The sequence below is a fragment of the Saccostrea cucullata genome, unplaced genomic scaffold, assembly GCF_032062105.1.
Source record: "Saccostrea cucullata isolate Sc308-1 unplaced genomic scaffold, CSIRO_AGI_Scuc_v1 ctg2498, whole genome shotgun sequence".
Lineage (NCBI taxonomy): Eukaryota > Metazoa > Mollusca > Bivalvia > Ostreida > Ostreidae > Saccostrea > Saccostrea cuccullata.
The window spans coordinates 126,366-135,846 of record NW_026920678.1 but is presented as its reverse complement, the minus strand read 5'-3'; the positions used below and the strand labels follow the sequence as shown (position 1 = coordinate 135,846).

The 9,481-nt window shown below is 31.7% G+C and overlaps 1 long non-coding RNA gene across 2 annotated transcripts; it reads right to left on the bottom strand.

Moving 5' to 3' along the window:
* Positions 1 to 5,422: 5,422 nt before the first annotated feature.
* LOC134255602 (uncharacterized) lies at positions 5,423 to 9,257 on the bottom strand. 2 transcript variants are annotated; one of them, XR_009989590.1, is made up of 3 exons: positions 9,032 to 9,257; positions 8,853 to 8,919; positions 5,423 to 6,329 (listed from the first exon to the last, which is right to left on the bottom strand). It is a non-coding gene; the product is annotated as an uncharacterized LOC134255602 (long non-coding RNA). The 2 variants fall into 2 exon arrangements; XR_009989591.1 differs by having other exon boundaries at positions 9,094 to 9,257.
* Positions 9,258 to 9,481: the final 224 nt, after the last annotated feature.

Here is a 9,481-nt window from a genome sequence, read left to right as displayed (position 1 = left end):
ATCTTTATTGATATTAAACTTAAAATTACCTGCCAAATACATCAGCAGTTTAAAACAGTATAAAGCAATAGTAAGAACAGCTGATATCAAAGTGCAAAGTAGGGCGAATTTGCAGTTTTAAACATAATTCGTTATATGCATGTTCGTTATTTTAGCACTTTGTATTAAACCCATAGGGAATGAAAGTTTCTTGGATATAAGCATAATTATTCATGATGGTGTCTTCACTAAACAAGCTTTACTCTATTATTTAATCTTCTCTCAGCACAATGATTCGGCCACATGAGGAGAACATTATTGTCCTCGCCTAAAGGTCGATTAATTCATAATTTTAACTGAAAATTAGCAATATTTATTTTATCATATGATGGCAGTATTACGGGATTCAAGGACACGGAAAAGGAAGGCATGGTTTAAAAAATGAATGCGAGTGTGCTGTTCCAGATAACACAATTTTATCTAAAAAAGAACATTTCAGATGAAACCAAGTAGCAATTATTTTTCAAATTAGATATATAAAGAAGAGAAAATGAAGGAGTGAATATACGGACTCTTTGTAATGAATTAAAGTAGGTATACACTCTAACTATGTCATTTACGAATAGTAAACCGGAACCACGCTTCTTTTTTCCGAGATGTGATTTTTTTTAACTATATTGGTATGACTTTTACGTTGCGTTTCAAATATTCAATAACGGTTTTGCTCCAAGTCGATCGCGAAAACAAACGTACAAACATTGATTCTACAGTTTAAGGATAAATTAATTAAAAGGAGAAGGCTGGGAACAACTTTTGTTTAACATAAATGATTAGGAACTAAAACGATATTTCTGTGAATGATGTATGTATTATATGCCCCTCCGATAACACATGGATCGAACTGTTGAAGTCGAGGCGACTATTTTGCAGCCAAGTTGAAGCTAATAGTGATCATTCGCAAGAAAACTAATGACTTCGATTTGACTTAGACAATCTGTGAATTTTACTAATTAAAAATCAAAATTTAATATGAATAATATTTATTGTAAAAGACGCACCCCCATCAACCTGCTTACCCACAAATCACAATGCAAAATAATTTATAGAATATAAGATATGACAAAATTGTATTCATTTGCAGCATACCTAGTTACTTTCTGTAACAAAATCATCTAGTCAGTTAGTCATAAACAGACAATCACACTTATTTTCATTGTCTCCAATTTACATACATACATTACGAGTGTGTTTTAATGATTTTAGAGTAAAATAACATAAATTTTAAGGACAATAGGTATTGGGTATGTATTATTATTGCTTTAAATATGTACAACTTTGTTAAAAGAACTCAAACATTAACAGTATTACAGGAAAATGTGGCAATATATAACTTCTGGAAGAAGGAAATTATGGGGTTTCTTTCGTCTAGAGCTTATACCACGAAAAGTAATGCATCAACATATAATTTGGTAACGTTTTTTTATTCTCTTTCTTAAATATCATTTAGCAAAAATAATGCAAACTTACAAAGTTTGAGTCCATATTTTTTTTTAAAAGACCGAGTTTGAAGCATATTTTCTCAAATTAAATTTTAATACGTTAATCTAACAAAGTGCATCTATATATAATAATTCATGCAAAACAATGATTATATATTGACTAGCATGTTTCTACTCTATTTTGTGTGAATATGTATTTATATACATTAAAATCTAGTTGTAATACTTAATTTTTCAGTTTTTTACATTTCGGGGTATATACTCCGATAGTATAGGCAATAGCGGGAAAGTTAACATGTTGACATATAAATTTTCTTGTGTCTGTCCATTGCTGGGATGTATTTCTATCTTTTAAAAGCAGATTTTTTTTAAAAAAAGATTGAGCCCAATAAGTGCCGAGAGTAGATATACCTTAACTGATTTTCAAGAGATTAAGTACAGCTATTTGTAAAAACCAGGCAGGGGGTGATTCATGACCATTTCAGATTTTTACAAAATTTTAATATGTTGCTTCAAGGACCAAGTGAACATCATTGGACAACATAATTTTTTTGGCCAGCCTTTGTTGCCATGGAAACAATGCACCATGTAAATGCACATGGCAACCAAGCAAAAAATTGAAAAATATGCGAATTTAGCTATTATTGAACACGGGAACAGAGCTTTTTTGATGATAGTGCCATAAATAAATCTTTTTTTCCTGAGAAGTACATACAAAATGATAAATGATTACCATAAGGATGAAGTTATATAGGATTTATTAAAGGTACTGAATTTCAATTTAACATAGGTCATTTAATAAAATTCACTTTTTACAATATTTCTTCAAATCCAACATATTTTAGAAGCATATTAAGAAAAAGGCCCGCAGGTTGAAGAAATCTGATAACATGTGATAGAAAGAGCACATTCTTAATTTTAATAAAATGAAATAAAACCCATGGGTTTTTGATAAATATTCTGTTATCATGGCAACAAAATATCACAAAAATTCATTTTTCACAATAATAACCATTTTAGGAGCAAAGTAAGAATAAATAACATATGTTAAAGAAATCTATAACTTGGGATAGAAAAAGCACATTCTTAATTATAATAAAATTAAATAAAACCCATTGGCTTTTAGATAATATTCTGTTACCATGGCAACAAAATGTCACAAAAATTCATTTTTCACAATTATAACCATTTTTAGGAGCATAGTAAGAAAAAATCCCACAGGTTAAAGAAATCTGAAAATGTGGAATAGAAGGAGCACTTTCTTAATTTCAATAAAATTAAATAAAACCCATTGGTTTTTAGATAATATTCTGTAACCATGGCAATAAAATGTCACTAAAATTCATTTTTACAATAACAACCATTTTTAAGAGCATAGTTAGAAAAAATCCCACATGTTAAAGAAAACTGAAAGCATGGGATAGAAAGAGCACTTTCTTAATTGTAATAAAATAAAACAAAACCCATGGTTTTTTCAAAAATATTCTGTAACCATGGCAACAGAATATCACAAAAATTCATTTTTCAAGAAAATACCAAAATACATCATTTTCAGAGTATGTTGTGGAAAATATACCACAAGCACTAATAATTGATAAGATGACAGAAAATGTTCTCCTAAACCTTGCAAATATTAGATAAAACCAGTGGATTTCTCATAAATTTTTGTAACCATGGTAACAAATTATTCTTGAAATGCTTTTTTTTTTATAAATTGTCTTTACAAAATCTCCATAAAATACAAAATAATTATTGACTAACATACATGTATTATTTTCACAGTTTATTGTAAATGCATGAAAATATATTTTTTTAAATATGCTTCTGTGATTTGTATCTGGTTACCATGGCAACATCTCCAAAAATATTGTATTTGCCTATACAATTTAGCCAATGTGATTAGCTTGTATGAAGAAAACTGTATGAGTGGCCATTAGCTAAGATATTGAAAGACACAATATTTTTTTTTGTACCTAACTTTTTTAAAACAAGTATTTGGTTTCTGTGGTAACTGTGATTAACCATTCATGAGACATGATCTAAATATTTCAATTGTATTTTTAAAGCAATTTTTGAAAAATCATCCGTAAATGTACTTACTGCTGAAATATAGCATCTATGAATTTGAGGGTGAAAATTAATGTGACTGCTCAATGTCGCCGCCCGCCCCACAGTTAAGTTGCCAGACCATCGGCTTAAATGTGACCTAGGCATAATTTGCGAAACTAGTGAATATTTATCGTTTGCGAATTAAAGTTGGTTTACAGTAAAGAAACCTTGAAAAAATGTCAATTTAACTTTATAAAGTGTATCAAATTTCAAAAAATCCATGTTCTTGACTAGATAGGCAAACTAAAATTCAAAATTTTATGTCGAAGGGGTATAATATTCAATATCCTTGGGTGTATCCTGGTCTTGGTTTCAATATATTATATAAAACCCATGGGTTTTTAGATAATATTCTGTTACCATGGCAACAAAATGTCACAAAAATTCATTTTTCACAATTATAACCATTTTTAGGAGCATAGTAAGAAAAAATCCCACAGGTTAAAGAAATCTGAAAATGTGGAATAGAAGGAGCACTTTCTTAATTTCAATAAAATTAAATAAAACCCATTGGTTTTTAGATAATATTCTGTTACCACGGCAACAAAATGTCACTAAAATTCATTTTTACAATAATAACCATTTTTAAGAGCATAGTTAGAAAAAATCCCACATGTTAAAGAAAACTGAAAGCATGGGATAGAAAGAGCACTTTCTTAATTGTAATAAAATAAAACAAAACCCATGGTTTTTTCAAAAATATTCTGTAACAATGGCAACAGAATATCACAAAAATTCATTTTTCAAGAAAATACCAAAATACATCATTTTCAGAGTATGTTGTGGAAAATATACCACAAGCACTAATAATTGATAAGATGACAGAAAATGTTCTCCTAAACCTTGCAAATATTAGATAAAACCAGTGGATTTCTCATAAATTTTTGTAACCATGGTAACAAATTATTCTTGAAATGCTTTTTTTTTTTATAAATTGTCTTTACAAAATCTCCATAAAATACAAAATAATTATTGACTAACATACATGTATTATACTGACACGCAAAAGAAACGCAACAAGCAGTAATTTACAAATGTTTGATTTTTTATCTTATGATTTTCAAAAGGGAATAAAGTAAGGATAAATTCACTTTTCAGAACATCAGAGATTTGAGAAATATATTAAATGTTGTTCTGTTTACTTTACTAAGTAAAATATGACTGTTAAAACACCCCCCTCCCAGTCATTCAAGTAAAACGTGCAAGACTGCCCAAAACAACAATTGCAGCTTAATTTCTACGATGCAGTAGGTTCATTAATATCGAGATCTCAGCGAAGGAATTATTCTTTGACAGTTTTAAATGCCCGTTTTTCAGATAATTAGGTCGAATTTTCTCTAACTTAGAGCACCCTTGGACTTCCGGTACAAGACTGTCCTTAATGCACATGATACGTAAGACCCTGTTGATGCGAAATGTAGTGACATTTCGCATCAGCAACTCTCCATCACCTTTAGATTGAAATTTTCCAGCTAGAGCAATGGAAATGCGTAGATATGCCATTTTCATGTAGCCTTAGCATTGTTTCGGGAAATGAAAGTACAGTTTATTTTTTGAAATATTGCTGCATTACTTATGATGAACAGTAAAAAAACCCTTAAAACTCCATAATATTGCCAAATGTTTTGTTAAACATGCAATTTTTGATTTCTGTTAAGCAGACTAAAACTTGACTTCCGGTTATGGTATGGAAATCGTTCAACCGTTAATTTACTGATGTTCACCAAATTGAAGATATTCATAATTTTTAGATACAGAATTCTTAACTTTACATAATTATTTCCCCCTAAAATAGGGTGTTGCGTTTCTTTTGCGTGTCAGTATATTTTCACAGTTTATTGTAAATGCATGAAAATATATTTTTTTAAATATGCTTTTGTGATTTGTATCTGGTTACCATGGCAACATCTCCAAAAATATTGTATTTGCCTATACAATTTAGCCAATGTGATTAGCTTGTATGAAGAAAACTGTATGAGTGGCCATTAGCTAAGATATTGAAAGACACAACATTTTTTTTTGTAACTAACTTTTTTAAAACAAGTATTTGGTTTCTGTGGTAACTGTGATTAACCATTCATGAGACATGATCTAAATATTTCAATTGTATTTTTAAAGCAATTTTTGAAAAATCATCCGTAAATGTACTTATTGCTGAAATATAACATCTATGAATTTGAGGGTGAAAATTAATGTGTCTGCTCAATGTCGCCGGATAATCGTGTCAGTCGATCATGTTCTTTCAGCCCACAGTTAAGTTGCCAGACCATCGGCTTAAATGTGACCTAGGCATAATTTGCGAAACTAATGAATATTTATCGTTTGCGAATTAAAGTTGGTTTACAGTAAAGAAACCTTGAAAAAATGTCAATTTAACTTTATAAAGTGTATCAAATTTCAAAAAATCCATGTTCTTGACTAGATAGGCAAACTAAAATTCAAAATTTTATGTCGAAGGGGTATAATATTCAAAATTCTTGGGTGTATCCTGGTCTTGGTTTCAATAAAACCCCTTTTACGTTTGGAGGAGCTTAAAAATCAATATCCTTTGTTTCTGGTCTGGATTTCTTTCTAAAAGTTTTTAACTGACAGTGTCTTTATTGGATTTTTTTGGCCATCGTTTAGAAATGTGCCATTGATATTATCTGTATCAACTGTACAGGTACATCTATGTGTCATGGCTGCTAAATAGGTGCTCCAGCTAAATTCCTCTGACATAATGCATGTGGTTGATTCATCGATCTGGAAAAAACATAATTCAAAATTATTTGAACTTTGTTAATGAAAATAAGCATTCCAAAGCAATTTTTTCTTGTTGCTGTTGAAGGAAGAGAGTAGCCAAGGTTCGTTTTCTCTATGATCATGATCATGAATACAAGAAGGCCATGGTCCATAACACTCACTAAAGTAACTCAGGTCTTGCTGTTCTACACTAGATTTTCCTACTTGTAATACCTATCGTAGTCTAGGCCTATTCTTAGGGAGAGGGGGACATGATTTAAACAATTTAGAATCTACACTTAACTCCTGGATGCTTTAACATAAGTTTCAGCTTTTCTGACCCAGTGGCTCCCTATTTTTCTCGTTTCTTGATTATCATCCCTTGTAAGGGGTCTTAGCCCTGCCAAGTTTGGTAAAAATTGGCCCTCACCTGAGCACTGTGGTTATAAAAAAGTAGAAATTGGCTTATTATTGAAAAGTTTTAATCCAAAAATAGTCCCATGACCAATCATGGCTTTGCAGTTCTTGAGAGGAATATTTATAAAGAAATTTCCTATATATTTCTATGTAAAACTTTGGTCGGCCATTTTGGCCCCGCCCTACCCCAAGGGGTCATGATTTGAACAAACTTAAATCTACACTATTTATGTAAAACTTTGGTTGGCCATTGTGGCCCCACCCTACCCCCGGGGTCATGATTTGACCAAACTTGAATCTACACTACCTGAGGATGCTTCCATATAAATATGATCAATTATGGCTTTGTTATTGTTGATGAGAAGATTTTTAAAGAATTTTCCTATATATTTCTATGTAAAACTTTGGTCGGCCATTTTAGCCCCGCCCTACCCCCGGGGGTCATAATTTGAACAAACTTGAATCTAGGATGTTTACCCATAAGTTTCATCTTTCCTTGCTCAGTGGTTCTTGAGAAGGAGATTTTTAAAATGTACCACCAAATTTTCATTAATTCCGAATTATCTTTCCTTGAATGAGGGCGTGGCTCATCATTTAAAAACAAACTTGAATCCCCTTTACCCAAGGATGCTTTGAGACAAGTTTGGTTGAAATTGGCCCCGCGCTTAATTCCTGAGAAAAAGTCGAAAATGTAAAAAGTTTACAGACAGACAGATGGTCACCGGACAAAATGTGACCAGGAAAGCTCACTTGAGTTTTCGGCTCAGGTGAGCTAAAAACCTCAGCTCTACAATTCTTCTCTTTTTCAAGTGATGTAACCCCTTCTTTAACCCTCACCCCATCCTTGCCTCAAGTAGTTAGCTGTTTTTTGATTCTGAATATTAGTATGACTATTACAGCCTTGCTCAGCTGAAAAGGGTTTTTTCAACAACAAAAATTCTGTTTAGATATGCTGCATTTTATAAATTTTAATTTCTAACTTTTTGCTGATTTCAGTTTCCAATATTCAAAGAAACATTTGTATGGATTGAACAAACTAATGAAGATGACACTGTGTTACAATAATACATCTTTTACTCCTATTTGGCTTCCACATACATGTAACTGCAGTAAAACTTGTTTAGTACAAAGACGTGGACATTGTGAATTCACAGATACAGTGAAGTCTTCTTGGATCCCCAACTATGTAAATTTTACGAATTTCAAATATGGATAGAACAAATTATGGATAGAGCGAAGTACTTTTGCAGGCCCCAGTGAGTTTGTTATAACCGAGTTGTACTGTACATATATGTGTAGATAAATGATTTAACAAGAGACCCAGGGCCACATCACTCACCTGGCTTGGATATAAATCAAAAATCAGCTTTGAATTGAAAAGCTTAACAGCATATGTGGTCCTGACCTCTCCCTGTAAGAGAGAGAGAGAGAGAGAGAGAGGGAGCTGGGTTTGATTTGAACATAACTGAATCTACACTAAGGTTGCTTACGGGGTACTTATTTTTGACTGAGTTTTTCCCTACAAGTTTGAACTTTTATTGTGGCCCCAACCTATACCTGGGGGGGGGGTCATGATTTCATCAAATCTACACTACGAGAAAATGCTTCCATATGTATAATATAACTAACTGGCTTTTCTGTTCTTTAGAAGAATATTTTTAAAGGATTTTTCCTTTATTTTCTTATGTAAAACTTTGATTGGCCTTTGTGATCCCACCCTATCCAGGGGTCATGATTTGATCAAACCTGAATCTACACCACCTGAAAATGCTTTCATATAAATATTACCAATCAATGCTTGCTGTATCCGAGAAGAAGATTTTAAAATATTTTTTTTATATATTCCTACGTTTAACTTTGATCATCCGTTGTGGCCCCGTCCTACACCTGGGGTTCATCATTTGAAAATTTTGAATCTACACTACCCGACAATGGTTCCACATAAGTTTCATCTTTCCTGGGCCATTAGTTCTTGGGATGATATAAGTAATGCTATTAATTTTGTAATTCTCTCCCCTTGAAGAATGACAATGACAGACAAAAGACAAACTTTGATCAAAAAAGATCAATAGAGCCTTCGACTCAGGTGAGCTAAAAAATTCAGAGAATCAAGATCAGAAGAAATACCTGTTTCAAAGTCTCTGAATGGCAGTGTTCACTATAATTCAGCCCTTAGTCAGAAGGTCCTTGATTGCTAAATGAAAAGAAATGTTCTTAATGATAATAAAAAAAACTGCAAGTATTCAACACAAAATACCAAATTATCTAATGATACATAAATAATATAAAGTATATGTAACACTTACGTTAGTTAAATTGATAATCTTTTATTGATGACGGTGGTCCCCAGTTTTTAAGTTTACATTACCTCAGCTGTGCAGGTGTTGCCAAAGGGGATTTTGAAATTCAGAACAACGCTCAGATTGCATCTGAAATGATAACAAATCATGAAATTCATCATATGACAAACGAATGCATACATTTATATCACAATTTAGCTTTTGAATTATTGATAATTAAATATTTATTTACCTTCCCCCCTCCCCCGGGTACTAGTGATATCATCATGAATTCATACTATTAGTTATAAATTGAAAAAGAGTTCTAGTTTTGTAGGATCAAATTTTATTTTTTAAGTTTTAAACCTAAATTAGACAAAAACATTGGCAGAAACCCATGCATATTGTATGTGCGTTCTATGCTCTCATATATATATAAAACTCTCTCTCTTTCTATGTGTGTATATATTTGCTTGT